The sequence below is a fragment of the Dermacentor silvarum genome, chromosome 10 (genome assembly GCF_013339745.2).
Source record: "Dermacentor silvarum isolate Dsil-2018 chromosome 10, BIME_Dsil_1.4, whole genome shotgun sequence".
NCBI lineage: Eukaryota > Metazoa > Arthropoda > Arachnida > Ixodida > Ixodidae > Dermacentor > Dermacentor silvarum.
Window position 1 is genome coordinate 98,796,316 of NC_051163.1, and position 22,297 is coordinate 98,818,612.

A 22,297-nucleotide genomic window follows, 5' to 3' on the forward strand; every position below is an offset into this window, starting at 1 on the left:
GCGCTTTATTTAGTTGTGCGTCATAGCATACGTCATAGCGGGAATTTCGAATTCTTTAAGGTCGATACGCCACGTGGTGGCGAAGAAAGAAAACTGTACCAAATGTCCCTAATTCCTGGTAATGGTCAGTGGGTTCTAGAGTAAGGCCCACATTTCCGTCCACTCGGTCCGTGAATCCTCGAGCAGCAGCATGAGCCATTTTGTTGCCTGGTAGTCCTTGATGTGCTGGAGTCCAGATGAGAGCGATGTAGTTTTTTGCTGTCTGAGTGACAAGTAGAGATTGCGCGTGGTTGGTAATGTAGCCGCTACTGAAGTTCCCGATAACAGTCTTCGAGTCACCTGAACACTAAACTGCAGCATAAATACCAGCAGCACACAACAATATGTGCTGGAAAACTTAGCAAAACGTTTCCTGTTTCTTTTTTCCTGCGCTACGTGCCTCTCGCCAACGTGTTATCATCAAGGGTATCGAGACACGCTAGACTGTGCGTGTGCTTGCCCGCTCTCCCACTGCGGCGCATGCGCGCAGCCCTGCCGGCCTCTACCGCCTGTATCGCAGACTATCTCTGGGCTATCGCCCGTCTCTCCCGTAACACTGTCGACAACGGCGTGTAGCCGTTCCGTCACGTAGACATCGCGCTAGCGCTCTTATCAGTTGCCCTTACGACCCGCCATGGCCAGGCCACGTGCCGTTCGTTCGGAGGAACAGCGCAACTAGCGACGGGGAACCGGCGACTCAATCTTCCACGCGAAAGCAGGACAGCGGGAAGGCAGCGCGGGAGGGACGTTTTGCGGATTCTGCTCTGCGAGCAACTTGTGCTTTGCGCGGCGCCAGGCGGTCGCGCACACCGTATCTTGAAAGCGATCTGCAACACGGCTCCTACAGTTGTATGCGCTGTGCTTTCACCACTCTGTTTCCGTTGAAGGGAAAGACCGCATGAACCTTCGCCCGCTGGTGCTGGCGCGCTTGCTCACGTCAGCGTTTTAACAGCGGTGGTGTTCGGTCACACAAACAACACGCAAATCTGTTGTCGACGGCGGCGGCGTTTTGCCCGCGTTCGCACCGAACGCGCGCGGCGTTGTTGACGTGTTTTTGAAGAACGTGTCAACCTTTGTCATACACCCTATGGCGGTGTACCATAGCGACCAGAAGGCCATGGTCCTTGCGGTCACTAAATAAATGAAAAACACCAGATCACACATATATTTCTTATTCGTTAATAGTTCAATATAACCAATTACACCATCACATCGTACCTGCCATAATTGGAAATACATAATTCCCACCACAGTACAGCTTGGCTGGTCTTCCATCTCCACCGCAGTGGAAGGGCTGACAATTTTTTCTCCTAAATACAGGGTTGCATAATAGTGTTTACCCGTTCATTTATATTTCGGTTATATTTATTAGCGTATGTACTTATGTTGATTTTGTATTCTTTTAATGAGTGTACCTGTACGATTAGCGATACACTGGTTTAAGTTACCGGTGTACATGATTTTCTTAAGTTGAAGATTTCATGTATGTCTATAACTGTAAAGCTTGATCAACGTTTTTTTTGTTTTCTTTCCTTTATTTTTTCAAATCCTTTTTTGAGATGGAACGGATTTGTATTTACTGGTGTGTGAAACCCTTGCTTAAATTGCACGTGCGAATGGGGAGTTCTGTCAGGCAAGCTCGACTTTAGTCCTCACATCCCTATGAACTTTCAAGAAAATTTAATAGTCAATTATTCAATCAATCGGTATCAGCAGAGACCAATACAACATCTGGAGATATGCCGGTGACTTGCTGTGTGCTTTAATTATTACTGAATGAAACAATAAATGGTGCCAGAACATACTCCCTGCAACCAATACAATATTTAGGCCCGTAAACATTATATTGAAATCGAAGATTTCTCTGCGTTCCACCCGCGGGTGTAATGCTTCTGGCAGCTTCTCGCCATGTAAATTGAGCCTATTTCTAGGCACTGTTACAGTGGCGTGCGCCCAACTCGAATAAAGTAAAGCAAGCTGAGCCTGTACACGAAAATGATCCGCAATAGCTTTGTTTCACGTGTCATGTGGTGGGGGCACCTCGGTAACCTCAGCACAGGCACAGCCATAAATCTTAATTTCATTTTCGGATGTTCGCCCTTTTGGATAAAATTTATGTTTCTTTGTTTATTTCAGGGTGCCTGCAGTTATTGATATGTGGAGAAGGGGTACAACGTTACGCCGTCAGACAACTAATGTTGGTGTGGCCATCAGTAACGTTCTGCCAATGTACATATATCTTAGTGCTGGTAATTTCAATTTAGATGACAACACTTAGAAGCTGAAATTTTTCTAATAAAGTGGTTTTGCAAGTTGTGGGCACGGACAAGTCACTAAGGCATGAAACAACGATGTAAATATTATTATTACGTCACTATTATGTAAGTACTATATGTGATGAGTGAAATTTAAGCAGCTATCCAAGGCGCTGTACAACTGTTTATAATAGGAGGAGTTTTTCATGGGCATTTCAGATTCCAGCGAAGAAAACCAAATGCCCTCGTTACTGATACCAACCTAAAGCAAGTCTTATTTTTATAGAACGACGCAGCAGTTTACAATAAAGAAGTAATCTGAATAGTGAAAACAACTCAACACAGATAATGAAAAAAGTTACTAAGTTTTCGGCAATGCCTTAGAAGTGCAGTGTTCTTTCCCAGATTTAGTGAATCTAAGTTAACAAATATAGTTATAAAAGTTAACTTAGTCCTTGGTGTGTTTAGTGATGCTTGCGCTTTCTTTGGCTTCAGCGTTTATGAAGGCGTGCGTTACATATTAAATACGCCAAATTACCGACTGAAGTTCCAACTTTGTTCCTTATGAATAGCTTATGCAACCTGAAGGTGTGTGACTAAAACATATGAATATTTACACAGAATTCTTAAGTGGTATAATCTATATAATTATTACTACGTGGATATGCGACGAATTTAGGATAGTGAGGGTATTTAAATTGGCTACAGGTTCCTGCGGAAACACACACATGGCAAGGCTCCTAGTGTAATCCTTCTTCTTAAGGATAACTTTGAACTAGTGAAAATTCCTCGTCCAGCAGACGTTCAATATGTCTCTTGCAAGTACTCCCGTGTTGCCATTTCAATACTTCAATTGTTTCGTACAAAATACGTAGCATTGTGCCCCCCCTTGTCAGATGATATTGCTACGAGAGACACATTCTGCCAGGGGCAGACGACAAAGAAGACGGTTCTGTCGGGTGCTGGTGGCTGTCCACCATCTTGGCTACTGTGTCTGTGTAGTGTAAATACAGTGTAAATAGTCCCGCCTTGTGTCGTTTTACGTAACATCTTTGTGGTGGAGGTGCTGGGTAGTTCCCTGTTTTCATCACGGAGCTCCGCAACGGCCGCTTCATCACGCTTCCGACAATGTCAGTCGGTGCAGGCACAACGTCTTCACCCGCTGCCCCTCCCGTGGCTCCCACCTACATCGTTCTGCCTCCTGCTCGTGATCCTGGCTTCTTTTCCGGCCAGGATGGGGTTGACGTCGACAAATGGCTCAACCTTTACGAACGGATCAGCGCCAGCTACAGGTGGGACCCGACCCTTATGCTCCCCAACGTGCTTTTTTACCTCGATAGCCCACCACGGGTGTGGTCCGAGACACACGAGGCGGACATTACAAGCTGGGACTCTTTCAAAGAGATGATACGCGACCTTTTCGGTGACAGCACTGGCCGGCAGCATGCTGCGCGGAATGAACTTGCGACTCGTGCACAGACATCCTCCGAGTCATACGTCTCTTACATGCAGGACGTTATCGCTCTTTGCCGCCAGGTTGACGAGCACATGCCTGAGTCCGAGAGGGTTTCTCATGTGCTCAAAGATATCGCTGACGATGCCTTTAACCTGCTCGTGTATACCAACGTTGATACTGTCGACATAATCATCAAAGAGTGTCGGCGGTTTGAACATGCCAAGAGCCGCCGTATAACCCAGAGATTCACCCGGCTGCCCAATACGGCTGCAAGTTCATCGTGTGATGCCGTTCGCCTGCCGCCAACCTGTGACCACGTTACGCGTATTGTTCGTCGCGAGATTGAAGCTGCCTGTCCTGCACCTATTCCACCACCCGTGTTTGCATCCCACGCCAGTGACCCAACGCCGCCATCAGTGTCCCTCATTCAAACTGTAGTAAGGCAGGAGTTTGCCAATCTCGGCCTTCCATCGGCGTGCCCACTGACTCGTCCTGACGCTCAGCGTTATTCCTCTGGACCTGCTCGACGATCCTACATCTCTCCTGTCTCCTTCCGCAACCCTGCGGAATGGAGAACGCCCGACGATCAGCCCATCTGCTTCTCCTGTCATCAAGCCGGGCCTCATCAGTCCCGCCTTGTGTCGTTTTACGTAACAATATAAACAATACATCAGCATACATGTGAACCTGAATGGCCTTGTTATTACGCAGGAAAGTAACTTGAAAATTTTGTTTATAACCGCTGTCACTACAATATAGGTAACAATATCTTGCACGATAGGCTTCACTGGCCATTTCCATTCTCTTTTATTTACTAGTCATAACTATGTTTACTCTAATTCAAGGCACCGCTAAAAGAATTCAAGACCAATACAATAGGGGCATTGAAACCATATGCAGGTGTCCTTGCTAAGGTAACCAATGTTTTAAACACGATGGACCGTCCTAGGCGGCTGAAACCAACTCTGTGGTGTTGAGAATTGAGCGGCCCAGTATGCGATATTTTAGGGGCGAAGCTCCTTATAGCGGCACCCGTTCGTCCCCGTCGTAGTAGGTAGCCACGTCTAGTTTTATGAATTGCTCAATAGATGGCGTTGTGTGTCCGTATATGTATGTATACCCATATATACATATATATGTATACGTATAGTGTAACCGGAAGCCGACTTCCGCTTCCGTTTCCACTTCCGGTTCCGCTTCTGGAAGCCAGCTTCCGGCTTCCGGAGAACGCTTCCGGCGTTTTATGAAAAAAAAAATTCCGAAAGTTGTGTCCGTAGCGCGGAATCGAACCAGGGACTCCTCGCTTCCGAACGCGCGGCGCTAACCACTACGCCACGAAGCGCACATAGACACACGCACCACGATGGCAATAAATACCCAACATTAACGAAAGGCCGCGTTTCTAGCGCGTTTCTAACGCGTTTGTGCTAGCGCGTTACGGCCCGTGTAAGAAGCTGGTGTAAGACGCTGTGGCCTCTCCGCCTTACCTTCAACGCGTTTCGAACGCGCTGCCCAAGCGCTGGCAAGTCAAGTTCAAGTCGAGGAGCGTTTATGAATACAGGGGGTATACTCTCTCAGCAGTCATGTGATGGCGTCGGCAAACGCGGTGCACGTTTTGGCATGTGTAAATGGCTGCGTAAGACGCTGTGGACGATCCCCTTTACTAGAGAGTACTGCACGTTTCTAAGGCGTTTGTGCTAGCGTCCCCTTAAGCGGGAGATCCGATGATTCCCTCCGGAGCTTCGCCCACTCATCATCATTCACCCCTTGGATATGCTGTGATTTTTTTTCCATTTGTCCAAGTAAAATAATTCACGTACCTCATTACTTTACTTTTTAACTACAAAAATTGTATATCGCATTAAAAATGGCCGACTGAAGTGTTTGCAACTATGTGCCATTGATGGAGCTTTTTGTATTTGCCTTTAAAGAAAGCCCGCGAAATACAAAAATAAGCGCGTGATAGCGCCACTGTTTCAGCAATCCCAGGCGACCGATCAAGAAACGAAATCTCCTTGTCTCAGCACCGCTCTCCGGGGCGGGCTTGGCGTTTCCGGTTGCCGCAAGATACGCGCCTGTAACTCTCGCTATTAGGTGGAAAAACTTTATGTCGTGAGCGTTAGGTGGGGTTATTAGGCGTGACTTTTTCAGGCGGCCCAGATGGCCATCAAGTGATTCTTGATGGCGCCCTCTTCAGCTTGTTCTATTGCCTGGAGTTGGGTCTCGAGGCCATAACTGAGCAGCGCCTCCTCCCATGCTTCAGGTGAGGAAAAGGACATGAGGTTAGGAGGGGGCTTGTCCTCCTCGCAGTCCCATATTATGTGATTCAGTGTTGCTAGTTCCTCACAGAATACTGGGCTTACTCGGTCGGGATATGTATATATATATATATATATATATATATATATATATATATATATATATATACATATATAAGTGCGCATTTTAATTTTGGTTTGTTGGTTGGTTGGTTTGCTGTTGGAGTTGGTTTGTGTGTCCCCCTTCTTGTCTTCGTGTCGTGTTTTTTCGCGCTGTTTTCCCTTTTGAGTTGGTTTGTAGTCGCTATGTGATTTCTTGGTGTTTGGTGAGCGACTCGTGTGGTGGAGGTATTGTTTGTCTGTTAAGACGATAATATTGTGTGCTGTCGCGTATGTGTACAGGCTTTCGCTTGGGTTGTCCGGATTCTGAGTGGCTCGTCGCTCGGCTGACGAATCCTCGAACGTGTTGATGTGCCGCTTCGTTCCCCGGGTTCTCCCCGTGTGCCAGATCTTATGTCAGTTCTATTGTTCTTCCTTGCGTGTAGGAGTGCTGTTCTTGGAGGATTCGCATGGTTGGTGTCGCGATTCGGTGTTTTGCCAAATTGCTTATGGCCAATTTGGAATCAGTTATGATGATTCGAGAGCTTGCTGAGACTAGAGCTATATCTGCATTGTGTACCACGTCTGCCCGTTTGGTTCATATCGTCGCTGCCACGGCGATTTTCGCACTGTTGATGGAGCTTGGGCCAGTTGTGGCGCAGATGGCATATGCTTTGCGTGCTGTAGGGTGAATGAATAGCTTCTTGGGGAAGCGTAGCAACAGGAAGTCTACCTGAAAAACCTCTAATGGAAACAAGAAATGAAATAGATTTCATAATCTCTGCCAATCCCAGCACAGTGCAGGATGTATAAGTGCATAAAGTGCAGTGACCATAAGTTAGTGAGATCTAGGATTACTCTCAATTTGAAGATAGAAAGAGTAACATTAGTCAAGAAGAAACAGGCCAACTTAGACACAGTAAGGGTAAAAGCAGACCTATTCAGGCTGGTGCTTCCAAACAAATATGCAGTTTTAGAACAGGAGGATTAAGATACCATACAGATAATGAATGAAACCGCAACTAGGCTGATGTCAGGAGCAGCAACTGAAGTGGGAATTGAGGCACCAAGGCAACCAGTAGGTAAGCTCTCCCAAGTAGCAAAAGACCTCATAAAGAAACGACGAAGCATGAAAGTGTCCAACTCAAGAGATCGCATAAAATTCGCTGAACTATCAAAACTGATCAACAAGAAGAGAGTAAGGAATATTCGAAATTATAACGTTGAAAAGATTTAGCAAGCCGTAAAATATGGACGTAGCATGAAATCAGTGAGAAGAAAACTCGGCATTGGACAAGACAAGATGTATGTACTGAAAGATAAGCACGGAAATGTCATCAGCAATTTCGATGACACAGTAAAAGCAGCGGAAGAGTTCTACGCTGACCTGTACAGTTCCCAGAGCAGTCAAGCTACTTTCATTCGAAGTAGTGATGAAGCGGATAAAGACTCTCCTTCCATAACTAGCGTTAAGTTACAAGAGCCTTGCAAGACATGACCCCGGGAAGGCGGCTGGAGAAGATCGATTAGCAGTTGACTTAATTAACAACGGCAATATCATGCTTGAAACACTTGCGGCCCTTTATACGCAATGCCTCACGACTTCAAGTGTACCAGAGAACTCGAAGAATGCCAACATATACTAATCCATAAGAAGGGATACTATAGAGAGCTGAAAAATTATAGGCCCATGAGCTTGCTTTCACTATTGTATAAAATATTCACCAAGATAATTTCCAATAGAATCAGGGCAACACTTGACTTCGATAAACCAAGAGAACAGGCTGGCTTCAGGAAGGGGTATTCTACAGTGGATCACATTCATGTCATAAATCAGGTAATCAAGAAATATCCGGAGTGCAATAAACCCTCCATATGGCTTTCATAGATTATGAAAATGCATTTGATTCAGTAGAGATACCACCAGTCATAGAGGCATTGCATAATCAAGGAGTCATACTTGAATATCTCAGGACATGTCTACAAAGATTCCACAACTACATTGGTTCTTCGCAAGAAAAGTAGAAAATTGTCTATCATGAAAGGGGTCTGGAAGGAATACATAACCTCTCCAATGCTATTCACTGCATGCTTACAAGAAACATTCAAGCTCTTAGACTGGGTAAGGCTTAGTACACCTTTGAAATAACTGCACACGCAGAACAGTTTTATGTGTGTTTTTCTGTCATGGAGCATTATGTGCACAATTTGTAGTGAGACATCAATAAAAAAAAGTCACAGTATCGCCCGAAAAGCAACGCATCGATTGCGATAGCAAATTAGTAGACAGCGATACGAAGTAAGGATAGTAGTTTTATCGACCGTATTAAGTTGTAAATATTCGCTTACTAACTAAATAAACAAGCACGCTGTCACGCGCGCAAAGGAAAATATGAACACATCTCGTTCGATGACCGCGGAAACTCGTCAAAATGCTGGAGTGATAAAGAGCGCCAGCGGCAGCGAGCAAATTGAGCTTCGGGCTTGCTCTCGCTTCAACGCAAGCTAAACGTCGAAAGTACAGCGCAATCGAAGCTGCCGGCTGTCGGCGCGTACACTTTGTACAAATCTCAGATCGCTTTGAAAATGAGTCCCCCACGGGCTCACACTTCGGCCGCATCGCAGATCGCTTTCAAGATAGGCGCCTGCAAGGAAGCTCCGTGCGCAGCAGCCGCAAGAGCAGAACACACCCCCCTCCCCCACCGTCTCCGTCGCCTCCTCAACATAGGTCTGCAGTGTAGGAGAACACTCACTCATCATAATTTTTACCAGGCCCGGCACTCACTCACGTTCACGCTCACCTACACTCACACTCACTGGCACTCACTCGCACTGACCTGCACTCACAACCACTGACACTCACTCGCACTCACCTGCACCCACACTCACTGGTACTCACACTCACCTCCACTCACACTCACTGGCACTCACTCACCCTCACCTGCACTCACACTCACTGGCACTCATTCGCCCTCGCATTCACCTCCACTCACACTACTGGCACTCACTCGCATTCTCACTCACTTCCACTCACTCACTGGCACGCACTCGCACTCACACTCACTGTCACTCACTCGCTCTCATCTCCACTCACTGGCACTCACCTCCACTCACACTCTCCTTCAACCACACTCACTGGCACTCACTCGCGCTCACCTCCACTCACTGGCACTCACCTCCACTCACACTCACTCGCACTGACCTCCCCTCACTGGCACTCAGCTCCACTCACACTCAATGGCTCTCACTTGCACTCACACTCACTGGCACTCGATCATCACTTGCACTCACCTCCACTCACTGGCACTCACTCGCATGCGCACTCACGCCATTGAAATGAATGCGAGTGTGAGTGAGTGCCCTCATGAGTGAGTGTGCCGATCGATCTATATCGCTCACAATTCGTGTATATGCATAACAAAGCTTCGAATTTAGTGCCTGTTTGTTACATCGCGAGTGCACCAATTAAGGCTGTGTTGGGCCCAGTTTTATTTTTTTATTGCGATAGCAATTATTTGGACACTTCAACCGGATTTCTGCCGTCGGCGTCGTCGTCGCCGTCGCCGTCGCCGTGAGGTTCCGTATAGATAAAATCTTCACCGCGCGCCGTATGCCCGAGCGGAAGCGTGCGGGGACGCGCGCTATCACGGAGAGAGAACGCACTCAATCTCCCACGCGCAAGCAACGAAGCGGGAAGCGAGCGCCGGAGGGCGCGGCGGGGAGCACTTCTACTGTGCCAACAACCGCGCTCGTCGCTCGACCGCACGGTCTCTTATCTCTCCCACGCGCAAGCAAGGAAGCGGGCAGCCAGCGCAGGAGGGAGCGGGGGGGGGGGCGCACTTTTCCTCTGCCAGCAACCGCGCTCGTCGCTCGCCGCACCGTCTATTATCTCCACACGGCTCTGACCTTTAGGCACGCTCAGTTTCCGTTGAAGCGATAGACCGCACGTACAGGGTCGTCCACTCTTGGGGTGAACACGGCTCCGCGTGGCCGCGCTCCGCGCAGCGCCGGTGCCTCCGGCGCGGCCGCGCATCGAAGCAAATCGGCGCAGGCGCACGGGGGCCTAGGGGAGGTGCTTCGCGTCGTCTGCTACAGCGCTGGCGCGCACCGCTCTGTCTTCGCAGTGGAATACACGGCGCTAAACGCAGGCGGCCGAGCGCCCGAGGTGGCGTCGCGGGAACGCGCGCTTCACTAACTGCATCATTTTCCGGCTGGTTTTGTCTAGAGCTTGTGAACAGGCTGCTTAATCAATTTGCATCAACAGAAGCAAGCTTCTCAGCACATAAACGAGTTTTTTTTTTAATTGACGAGGGTAAACGAACAAAGTTACTGCTTGCGCGCTCTTTATTAGGCCGGGCCCATTTTATTTTATTGCCACAACTATTGGTGCCGTGCATCCGGAGAAGCCCATCAGGCGCGCTTTTCAGGATTTGTGTCATGACGTGATGAGACTAGCCCGCTGTTTCCTGCATCTCTTGATGCTACACCGGATTTGGTTAATTGACACCAGCCATAAATTTCGCAGAAACTTAGAGAGCGATTGTTCAATCGTGCTTATATATTTGATCATTTTTGTAATTGATTCTACCACTAAGGCTGGCAAAAAAGAGTGACACTAACTAAGGGGTGGCATCCACTGCTCTGTTATGGCCGCGTTAATGCCGCTTGTAGGTAGGCGTGGATCGCTTTACGTAATGTAGGAAACTGATCTGGCAGTAATCTTACGCCCAATTTTCATCTTTCTAAATAAATAAAAAATACAGTATATTTTTGTTGTCAGACTGCATGTAATATCGCCAAGCGGTGCCGGTCCTTTGACGCATACATTGCGCGGGAATAGGTGGTTGGAGTGGGAAATCTATAATCGACGCACCACTTTTCCAGCTTACATCACGTCTTTCAGGGTAATTAAGTCGTTATTCGCTTCCACTTCATTTCACCATTACCTCGGAATTCGTCAAATGCATATTCTCACTAAAATTTAATAATTTGGTAATTGTGTGGTATACGTGCCGAAGCGACACATGGCCTCTGCGCTATATACGCCATAGAGGTGGACAGCGTATAAATTTGCTATGATGAATTTATTTATATTTTTTTGTGATGTGGGAGAGGGGGGGGGTGAGGTAGGCTGAGTGGGTGAAACCTAATTAAGAATACCGTCAAACGAACGCCAGGAGCGCACAAGCCATGCTGCTGCCGTCGTGGGGAAGTAGCCGGCTCGTGCGTCGGGCGAAAGCGGCCAAGGTTATTTAAGCGGCGGTCATGACACCGGCCCGGTGTCCTCTGTCGACCGCCTGCCGGTGGTCGGCAAACGGGCTGGTCTTTCGCTAAAGCCAAGCCCGGCCCGACCTAGATTGCTGCGGTCGGGCCATCTACTCTTTCACTGGCCATGGGCGTCAGCCCGATTTGCCACCGTGCACATTTTTTTTTTTTTTTTGCTTTGGTCATGCTACCATCTCTAATCAGCTTACGATGCTGATATGCTGCTGCCAACGCCTGCTCAACTAAGTGGCTGGTCGCTCACAAGTGACAGATTCTGGGATGACTCGTTAAAGGGAGACAACAGATGTGCTTTCATTGAACGCATTTCTGTCGGCTTGCATGAACATCACGTTATCAGCTTTCAAAAATGGATTGCTTTTTATTCGATTGCTGGGTGCCATGGCATCTCGCCGATAAAAACGCTTTAACAAACATGATCAAATATATTAGCACGATTGAACAATCGCTCTCCAATTCTCTGCGAAATTTATGGCTGGTGTCAATTAACCAAATCCGGTGTAGCATCAAGAGATGCAGGAAACAGCGGGCTAGTCTCATCACGTCATGACACAAATCCTGAAAAGCGCGCCTGATGGGCTTCTCCGGATGCACGGCACCAATAGTTGTGGCAATAAAATAAAATGGGCCCGGCCTAATAAAGAGCGCGCAAGCAGTAACTTTGTTCGTTTACCCTCGTCAATTACAAAAAAAAAACTCGTTTATGTGCTGAGAAGCTTGCTTCTGTTGATGCAAATTGATTAAGCAGCCTGTTCACAAGCTCTAGACAAAACCAGCCGGAAAATGATGCAGTTAGTGAAGCGCGCGTTCCCGCGACGCCACCTCGGGCGCTCGGCCGCCTGCGTTTAGCGCCGTGTATTCCACTGCAAATCAGAGTGGCGCGCGCCAGCGTTGTAGCAGACGACGCGAAGAACCTCCCCTAGGCCCCCGTGCGCCTGCGCCGATTTGCTTCGATGCGCGGCCGCGCCGGAGGCACCGGCGCTGCGCGGAGCGCGGCCACGCGGAGCCGTGTTCACCCAAAGAGTGGACGACCCTGTACCTTCGCCCGCTGCTTGCTGCCAGCGTTTTGACAGTCGTTGTCTGCAGTCATTCAGTGTGATCTATTCATGTTTGTTTGTGCGCGCTCACACCACGCTTGTTCATTCACTTAGTAATAGTCGGGCCACATTTTCCAACGCACGCTACACATGTAATGCTGCCCGGATCGGCAGTGCAGCGCTACAGGTGTGTCCCTTCGCACGCGCGCTCCCCAGGTGAAGCGCTTCTCATCAACACCACCGTTTCACACGCGCCTTCTCGTGGTCATCGAGTCTCTCTTCATGTCCGTCTACTTACGCCGCAGCACACCTGCTTACTTAATCAGCTCATGTTTACTACAATTCTTATTGCTACCAAAGCCGCTCACCTTACATCGTATGACATTTATGTGTTGCTATCGCATTCATTGCTTCGCCCTTAGGGCGAAACTGTGACATTTTTTAATACACATAAACGATTTGCCTTCCCCAATACACGGGAACATCCGTCTTTTCGCTGATTATTGTATTTCGTACCGCGAAATTAATTGCAGTGATGATCACCATATCTCAAAATTAGCGTAGGCACAATGCACAATGCACTGGAGGCACAATGCTTAAGACACAGGGGATCTGATGGGCACCTAGCGAATCCTGGCTTTTGGGCTGGGCTAAGCACTAACAACTCATCCCCAGCATTTCCCAGAATTTATTGATTATTGGTCGACTATCGATTACCTATTGATTGGCTATCGCAAAGTATTGGCCACGTATTGGGCTAGGCTTGGTATAGGGCTAACAAATCATCCCCAGCATTTTCCAGAATTTATTGATTAGTGATCGATTAGCTATTGATTGGCTATTGATGACTGACTAAGCTTTAGTAGTCCCAACCATGCATAGCTGATTTAGCCAGGCTCAGCTTCGCTAGTTCCCAGGGGTATTTTCTGCACAACCACCAGGATCGGCCCACATTTTTTGTACGTGACGGACGGACTAACGGCCGGCTTAAACATCTCCGCTGTTAAAATTGAGCCATTTCTTAGAATCACGAGTGGCAGATGACTCTAAATGCCCAAAACTCTGTAACGCTAACAGTAAGTACAAAGAAACAGATGTTAAACTTTACTTACCTTATGAATGAATCACTTCTCACTTGTGTATTTCAGCGTAAATATTTAGGCTTCATTTTAACACACGCTCTCTGACGGGAAAGCCATGTTAACAAAATAACCTCAAGTGGAAATTAATGTACATGCTGAGCACTAAAGCGATTCCTCTTTCTGAGAAGACGCCTTCGTCTTGCGCCCAGCAGATGCAAATCTGCTGGCCTACAAAAAGCTTGTTCGACCAGTGCTTGAGTACGCCAATGTTGTTTGGTTTCCGTACACAAAAGCATTCATTGCAGGAATGGAGGGGGTGCAGAGGAAGGCAATAAGGTTCTTTTTTAATAACTACAAGTTCGTGGATTCATTGACTGAATTGTTAAAGAGAGCTGGTTGAATAACACTGCAACGTAAGGCAGAACTAGCACGACTAAAGTTCTTGTTTTACATAAACATTAACGTATCCGTACAAAGTACTTCGAATCGTTCTAGGTCAGCACGCCAGAAGCACTCACGAACACTTAAAGAATACACCTTTAGCTGAAATTTCTTTAAATGTTCATATTTATTTTTAAAAAAACTAGAGATAATTTCGTCCGCTCGTTACTAACGCTTTATTTTTAAATAACTTGTTCATAACTTGAAGCGGCCGCCAACTTGAACAGCGTTCGCTCGGAGCTTGCCCCTCGTTGATTATCGAGAAGGGAACTGCAGGCAGACAAGATGACGTAAAACAAACTGGTTTAATACATCTCTACGGACGAGCGAATATCGAGAAACAGAGCAACCTAGTGCAGCGCGTACAAAATTTAGAAGCTGAGTTCTTATCTATAGCACAGCGCGCGCTCTCTTAATCTCCCGTCCGGGGTTCTGTCTTCACAGCACTGAGGCTGGAACAAACAATGTGAATGAGTCTATATGCTGTTAAGAACGCACTGACATTATTTGCGTACTTGCGCATTCGTTGTGTATTTGAATTTACAAAAAGAATAGAGAAAAAATGCTGCTGCGCGGCATAGCGCACGCGCATAAGAACAACAACGCGCCCAGCAAAGGCAAAGAAAAAAAAAAAACCCTGTGCGCGCGACAATTAATGGAGAGGGGGGGGGGGGTGTGGGTCATCATCATAAGTCATCAGCTCACTCGCGCTGATGACTTATCGCGCTAGCAAGCTGTGCGCACCAAGATAAAAACCACTCAATAAGGTCGTAATAATCCAAGGTTCAGGCATAAGTGAGACAATGTATATATAGTGAAGTGAGCGGTTACATTATATTGCGATAGCAATGATAAGGACACTTCAAGCGCACTTCTTCCGTGGTCGTGGACGTCGCTGTGAGGTTCCACTCGCACTCACAGTGCCTGTGAGTGCGAGTGAGAGCCAGTGTGTGAGTGCAGGTGAGTGTGAGTGCGAGTGAGCGCCTGTGAGTGTGAGTGCAGGTGAGTACGAGTGCGAGTGAGTGCCAGTGAGTGTGAGTGCAGGTGAGTACGAGTGCGAGTGAGTGCCAGTGAGTGTGAGTGCAGGTGAGCGTGAACGTGAGAGAGTGCGGGGCCTGGAAAAATTTTGGTGAGTGCGTGTGAGTTTTCTCCCACACTGCCGACCTATGGGGTAGAGTGTCAGCACCTCTCTTTATGATTCTTACACCGTGCTCCCGGCGCCAACCTGTCGCATCGGCAGACGAGGAGAAGGGGTGAGCGTCCGAAGGAAGAGTAGGCGCCGTTGGTCCGTTGGTACAAGTACGCACGCACACACAGAGCTCGCGTAACTTTCAACAGTTATGTCTCGCCGACTCGTCGGCGCCTCCCTAAAGCCGAGGAGCCTTATGCCTCACGGTCGTTTGGGTCTAATATTGAATGTCTGCGCTTTGTGCTCGGACTATCGGTTGCTACAGAAGCTAAGCGTAACATCAGCAATGATGCGAATGAATGTAAATGTTATGGTGGCTATGGTGGCATATTTTTGCCACCATATACATGCTGGGCAGTTTCTCTGAAGAATTTTTTTAGAACCTGTATCGGGATTTTGGTTGAATAATCTGATCCCAACAATGCGCATCCTGTCATTGTATTTTCCGTGATTTCTACTTTTTTACTCGTACCAAGCTTATTGCTGCTAATAATTTAATGTATTCTGCTACTGTTTTTGTGCTTTCAATGTATAAATTACTTGACTGTGCTTGTTTTGTATTTATATGTATGCCTTCCCTGCAACGATCTCGAGACCAGCAGTATTACATTTCTATGGAGGCGAAATGCAAAAAAAATACACCATCTTCCAGAGGGGAACCATGGGCTGATGTGGAGAGCATCGCGGTCGTTATAACGGCGTTAATTACGTTGTTATTACGGTGTTATTAACGTTGTGCACTTGGTGTTATTACGTTTTTATTACGTGTTAACTTGCGTTGGTCACCATCACATCGCGTGAACGCCGTGCTCGACGTTCTCGAACCGACGCTGCTTCACGTTGCCGAAGCTCAGGATCCGCTGCTCGACGTTCACGAACCAACGCGGCTTCACGTTCTCGAAGGTCGGGTTCCGTCGCTCACTTCGTACGTTTACGTTGAACTTCATGGTCCCGAACCTCAGGTTCTGCTGCTCGACGTTCACGAACCAACGCGGCTTCCCGTTCTCGAAGCGCAGGATCCGCTGCTCGACGCTGACGTTTCGAAGCGGCTTCGCGTTTTCGAAGTGTGGAATCCGCTGCTCGACGCTGACGTTTCTAAGCGGCTTCGCGTTGGCGAACTGAATCTGGATCCGCTGCACGTCGCCGACGTTTACGTTCTGCGTCGCGAGCTCTTCTCTGCGCAGCCTTGTCTTCAGAGGTGCTCGCGGTTCTGTTAATGGCTGCTGCTGTTTGAAGATGTGCCAGACAGTTCGTTGGCACATTCGTTGGCGTCCATTCAGCGCATAGGACAGCGCAGCGTGACTAAACCGAAGCAGCAACTGAGGCAGCGGCGCATGCACCGGGTTTGTGTAAGCAGCTGGCGCGGAGAGGAGGAGGAGAGAGAGAGGCGCGCATGCGCGCGCTATCGCACAGGTGGCGGATAAAGACACGGAGGGAGAAGCGCGTTATCGAACAGATGGCGTGGAGAGGGGGAGGGGAGGTGAGAGGCGTTATCGCACAGCTGGCGTGGAGAGAATGAGGAGAGGTGTGGACGGACGCCGACGCCGACGCCAACGACGCCACGGGACAGCCGCCGCTATAAGATGCTCCGCATCTAAAACGCCCGTGTGCTTGCGTTGTAGTGCACCTTTGAGCCCCAGGTGGTCAAAATTAATCCGGAGTCCTTTACTACGGCGTGCCTCATAATCAGGACTGGTTTTGGCACGTAAAACCCCAGAAAGAAAGAGATCGGTTGTATTCCTTAAAAATAAAGGCTACGCGACTTCCGTTCGCCTGCTTGAGGACCTTTCACCCGCATTCTTTTCGCTGCAGGAAAAGAAACATTTTTCTACCCTTGGCCCGCCTAGCAACGAGAAGGATTCTGCGGAAGAGCCATTCGCACAATAAATGCCGAGAACACGACAAAACTATAAATTACAGCAATGAAGTACGCAAAAGTTTGACAGGGCTGGAGAAAGCAACCTGACGTCAAAACACTTCCGACTGGCAGCAGAGAGCGCGCACAACGCTAAAAAAGAAAAAAAGAGAGCTGATATTCCGCTGAAATACAGTAACATCACTTGCTTCCCGCAGGTCAACAGCGCTCTCTCGTTGTTTCTAAAGTATCACACAATATAAACTGTAATCAACGCCAAAATCATTAGAGAGACCTGAAAGGTTCTTGGAAACCACCGCGTGGATGTATGCAACCTTAGCCATGGTGAAAACCTATGCGCAAACAGCAGAACTTGTTATTTAATGTCTCAACTCTGGAAGAGGCTGCACGCCTCCCGAGCAAGTGCCGAAACGGGGAGAGCGAGTCTCAAGTGACGAGGAAGCGGGGCCGCGAGGAGTTTAGGATGAGGAGATATGTCTCTGTGCTTAGTTTTTTTATTGCGATAGCAATTATATGGACACTTCAACGGGATTTCTGCCGTCGGCGTCGCCGTCGCCGTAGCCGTCGCCGTAGCCGTCGCCGTCGTCGTCGCCGTCGCCGTGAGGTTCCGTATAGATAAAATCTTCACCGCGCGCCGTATGCCCGAGCGGAAGCGTGCGGGGACGCCAATCTCCCAAGCGCAAGCAACGAAGCGGGAAGCGAGCTCCGGAGGGCGCGGGGGGGAGCACTTCTACCGTGCCAACAACCGCGCTCGTCGCTCGACCGCACGGTCTCTTATCTCTCCCACGCGCAAGCAAGGAAGCGGGCAGCCAGCGCCGGAGGGAGCGGGGGGGGGGGGGGGGGGGGCGCACTTTTCCTCTGCCAGCAACCGCGCTCGTCGCTCGCCGCACCGTCTCTTATCTCCACACGGCTCTGACCTTTATGCACGCTCAGTTTCCGTTGAAGCGATAGACCGCACGTACCTTCGCCCGCTGCTTGCTGCCAGCGTTTTAACAGTCGTTGTCTGCAGTCATTCAGTGTGATCTATTCATGTTTGTTTGTGCGCGCTCACACCACGCTTGTTCATTCAGTTAGTAATAGTCGGGCCACATTTTCCAACGCACGCTACACATGTAATGCTGCCCGGATCGGCAGTACAGCGCTACAGGTGTGTCCCTTCGCACGCGCACTGCCCACGGGAAGCGCTTCTCATCAACACCACCGTTTCACACGCGCCTTCTCGTGGTCATCAAGTCTCTCTTCATGTCCGTCTACTTACGCCGCAGCACACCTGCTTACTTAATCAGCTCATGTTTACTACAATTCATATTGCTACCAAAGCCGCTCACCTTACATTGTAGGACATTGCTGTGTTGCTATCGCATTCATTGCTTCGCCCTTAGGGCGAAACTGTGACATTTTTTTTTTCAGCCCTCAAGAAACTAGTGAATTGTGCTATTTTGCAGATTTTATTTTACTTTGCTACTTTGCTACGAAAGCAGTCTTTTTTTTTTGGGGGGGGGGGGGGATATCACAAACATGGTTAATAGCCCAGAATACCTGTAATCCTAGAATTTACACCAGTAGACACGGTAAATTGAGCATAATAAAATCCGCTGGCTATTGGCTATAATGTTTGTGCTATCTTTTGAGACTTTTCTTGAGGTTCTACCAAGCGCCATTACATTTGAAAAGTAGCAATGCTAGGCTTGAGGACACGGGTCCGATCCCCGGTCCGTATACTTAGCAACCCACTTAACGCCGAAACACAAGCACAAAAAAGGGAGAATAAAGCGGTATCTGTCATTGCATTTTCGCGTTTTCGCGTGTATGCGAGCGTGCGTGTCTGTTACTGTGTGCTAACTTGGATAGTCCCTCTTCCGCTCGGCCTGTTTATCGGAGCATGTACGTGTACGTTTAAGAGGGAGGGAGAAAAAAAATGAGGACCTATTCCACCCTCTGAACGCGGATGACCAGGGTAGCTGTAGCAAATCACACAGGATTAAGCGTCTTCACTCAGTGGAAGTCATGGAAAAATTTCAAGCTCATGACTTTGATACGTCTGCTATGAGCGCTCCAGCCCATCCATATTCTCAAGCGTATAGAAAAAAAATGTTTCAGTTTTGCCCGAAAGGCGAAGCCTCGATTGCGATAACAATGGCAGTTTTATCGATCGTATAAACTTGTAGGCATTCCTTACTAGCTAAATTCACGATCATGGTGTAACGCGTGCACAGGTAAATATGGGCACATCTCGCTCGATGACCGCGGAGACTCGCTGTCAGAACGCTGGAGTGAGGAGTGTGAGTGAGTGAAAAACATTTATTGTCGCTATATACAAAGAGATAGTTTGAGACGAACCAGTACGAGACAGTACTGTGTTGGTATGGAGGCGCAGGAGCCAGCGCTCCTCTGCCTTCGTGAGGCCTTTACACGGGGGTGGATACCGGCTGTGAGAAGATTGGTAGAAAATAGAAATTTGCCAGAAATTAATAGCCGAATTGAAATCCTGGTCCTCTATATGCGACGCATGAGGCGATGCCCGGTAGTTAAGCGCGCGGGCGGTAGCATCTGCTACCTCATTTCCCTCGATCCCTGCATGTTCTGGGGCCCGGATGACGGTTCGCCGGGTCGGGTAACCCTGGTACTCACATCGGTGAAGAATTTTAAAGCTACGATACGGAATGCGTCCCTGCTCCAGGTTACGACAGGCTTCCCTAGAGTCGGTGATGATGACACAGGAAGCTGGATCTGCAGCGGCTAGCGCGATGGCGACTTCCTCCGCGTGTGTTATGTTAGGGGCATGGAAAGTGAGGCCCTGTACTGGTTCGTTTTGGTAGATGACAGCTAACGTATAGCAGCCCCCGTGGTGCGGGCCAGCTGCATCAGTGTAGAATACCCCCGGCCGGGTGCCGTACCGCTCGGAAATGGACGCCGCGCCCGCGAGGCGGCGGCCATCCTGGGTATCCTTGGTCATGTTGTTGGGGAGGGGTCGTATTTTAGTACGAAGCGCCAGGCTTCAGGCAAGGAGACCCACTCCTCCCGTTGAGTTGTGTAAGCGATGTGTAAGCGGGTCAGAAGGCGGCTACCCGCTGCTGTATTGCCTAACCGCAAGTATTGATTGTTGAGATGCGCCTCACGGAGCTCCCGAAAGGTGTTCGTCATTTCTAACTCGAGAAGACGTTGATTGGACGTAGTGATGGGAGATCGAGGACTCTCTTGTATAGTTTGCGGAGAATCACTTCGAGTGCGTTCTCATCGCATTTGAGCAGGTGGAAGTACGGTGCCCAATACAGGATCCGGCTGGTCACGAACGCATTCACCAGCCGCAGGGCGTCTTTGCATCGTAAACCGCCCCGTTTGTTAGAAACCCGGCGGACCATGTGGCCCACTTGGTCCTCCACCTTGCGGAGCTTTTGGAGAATTGTATCAATCTTGCGGTTCCGGTGAATAAAGAGTCCCAATACTCGTGTCTCCTCGTGTTTGGCGATTGGACCGCTAAGCAGGGAGAGGGCGAGTTTGGTTGTGCATGTTGGATTGGGCCGAAGGTGCACGAATTACGATTTGCTCGGGGAGCATTCAAGACCGCAGCGGCATGCGTATTCGTCCACAATAGACGCCGCTTGCTGCAGGTTGGTCTCGATGTCTCCTACCGAACCATGTGTTGCCCACAGAGTGATGTCGTCGGCGTACAGAGCGTGCTGCACGCCGGGGACCGCACTCAGTAGGGTGGGGAGCCTGAACATGGCCAAGTTGAAGAGGAATGGCGAGAGAACCGCTCCGTGTGGCGTCCCTCGCGTACCAAGCTGGTACGGGCAATGTTCTGAATGTTACAGACGAATGTAGGATTGCCGATCCGTCAGGAATTGACGAATGTAGCGAAATGTGTTGTATCCACAGTCTGTTTGGGACAGGTGTGTAAGGATGATCTCGTGGGTCACGTTGTCAAATGCCCCCTTTAAGTCTAAGGGAAGAACTACCTTATCGTCACTGGGGTGTTTGACCGGAGCCACGATCTCCCGATGGAGTTAGAGCAGAACACCTTATGCGGAACGGTGTGGCCGGAAGCCGTACATGATGTCTGCGAAGGTGTTCTGTATTTCGAGGTGGGTAGACAATCGGTCGCGGACCATGGTCTCCATTAACTTTCCCACACAAGAGGTAAGGGAGATGGGCGGGAGATTGTTTATATTATTGCTTTACCTGGTTTGGGAATGAAGGTAACGAGTGCTGTTGTCCAATCCACCGGGAGAGGCGCTCCTCCCTCCCAGATGATATTAAAATACTCAAGCAGCTGCATGTACGCGGGATCAGGGAGGTTAGCAAATAGCTTTACCGTCACCTTATCCCTGCCTGGAGCTGTCCATCTCTTCATTGTTGCCAGGGCCGCTTTGAGGTCGTGAAGTTGGAACGGGCGATCTAGCTCCGTGTTCTCGGAGCATGCATACGAGTACGCCGACCCGCGGGAACCCTGGTGCGTGCAGAGGTACTTGGAATGGAGAACTTCAGCCATTTTGGCTGTGTCTCCATCGAACGCATGAATCGCTCTCTGAAGATGCTTTTGGGTCTCAGTGCGAGTTTGGGCCGGGTCAATGAGGGCGCGGAAAAGGCGCCACGTATTCCGGTGCGTCATTTGTCGAGCTATGGTGTTGCATCGGTCTACCCAGTCTGAGTCGGCGAGTTGGGCCGCATACTCTGCCGCCGGCTGCATAAGCTTTGCGATGCGAATTTTCAGTTTGCGATTGTGCTTCTGCCGGCGCCATCGGCGTACAAGGCTATGCCGGGTTTCCCAGAGGTGCAGGAGGTGGTTATCCACCGCCGGGTTCGCCTCCGACGGCTGAACATGTTGTTCAACGGCATGAAGCTGAGAAATGAGATGCTGTGACCAGGTGGCATATCCTTGGTCGACAATAGATGCAGGGTTCTCATACGTTGAACGAAAACGAGTCCAGTCTGGGAGGATTGCTTTGTGAAAGGAACGCGTGAGGGGTTTGGTTCTGATTGTGGTTACTAATATGCAGCGGTTGGTGCTTCCTCGGTATTGTGCCAATCTGCATAACGAATGTTTTTAGTGAAGGTAAGGTCCGGTCACGTGTCCCGTGCCACGGAGTTACCTATGCGTGTAGGTTGCACAGGGTCAGTATGAAGAGTAAGGCCCAGCGTTGATACAAGTTCCACCAGCTTGCGTCCGCGTTTCTCTTCTCGCTTATATCCCCATAACGGGCTGGGGGCGTTAAAGTCTCCAACAATTATGAGGGTGACGGGAACCGAGGGGTCGCAGCGGAGCGCCAGAACAAGGAGAC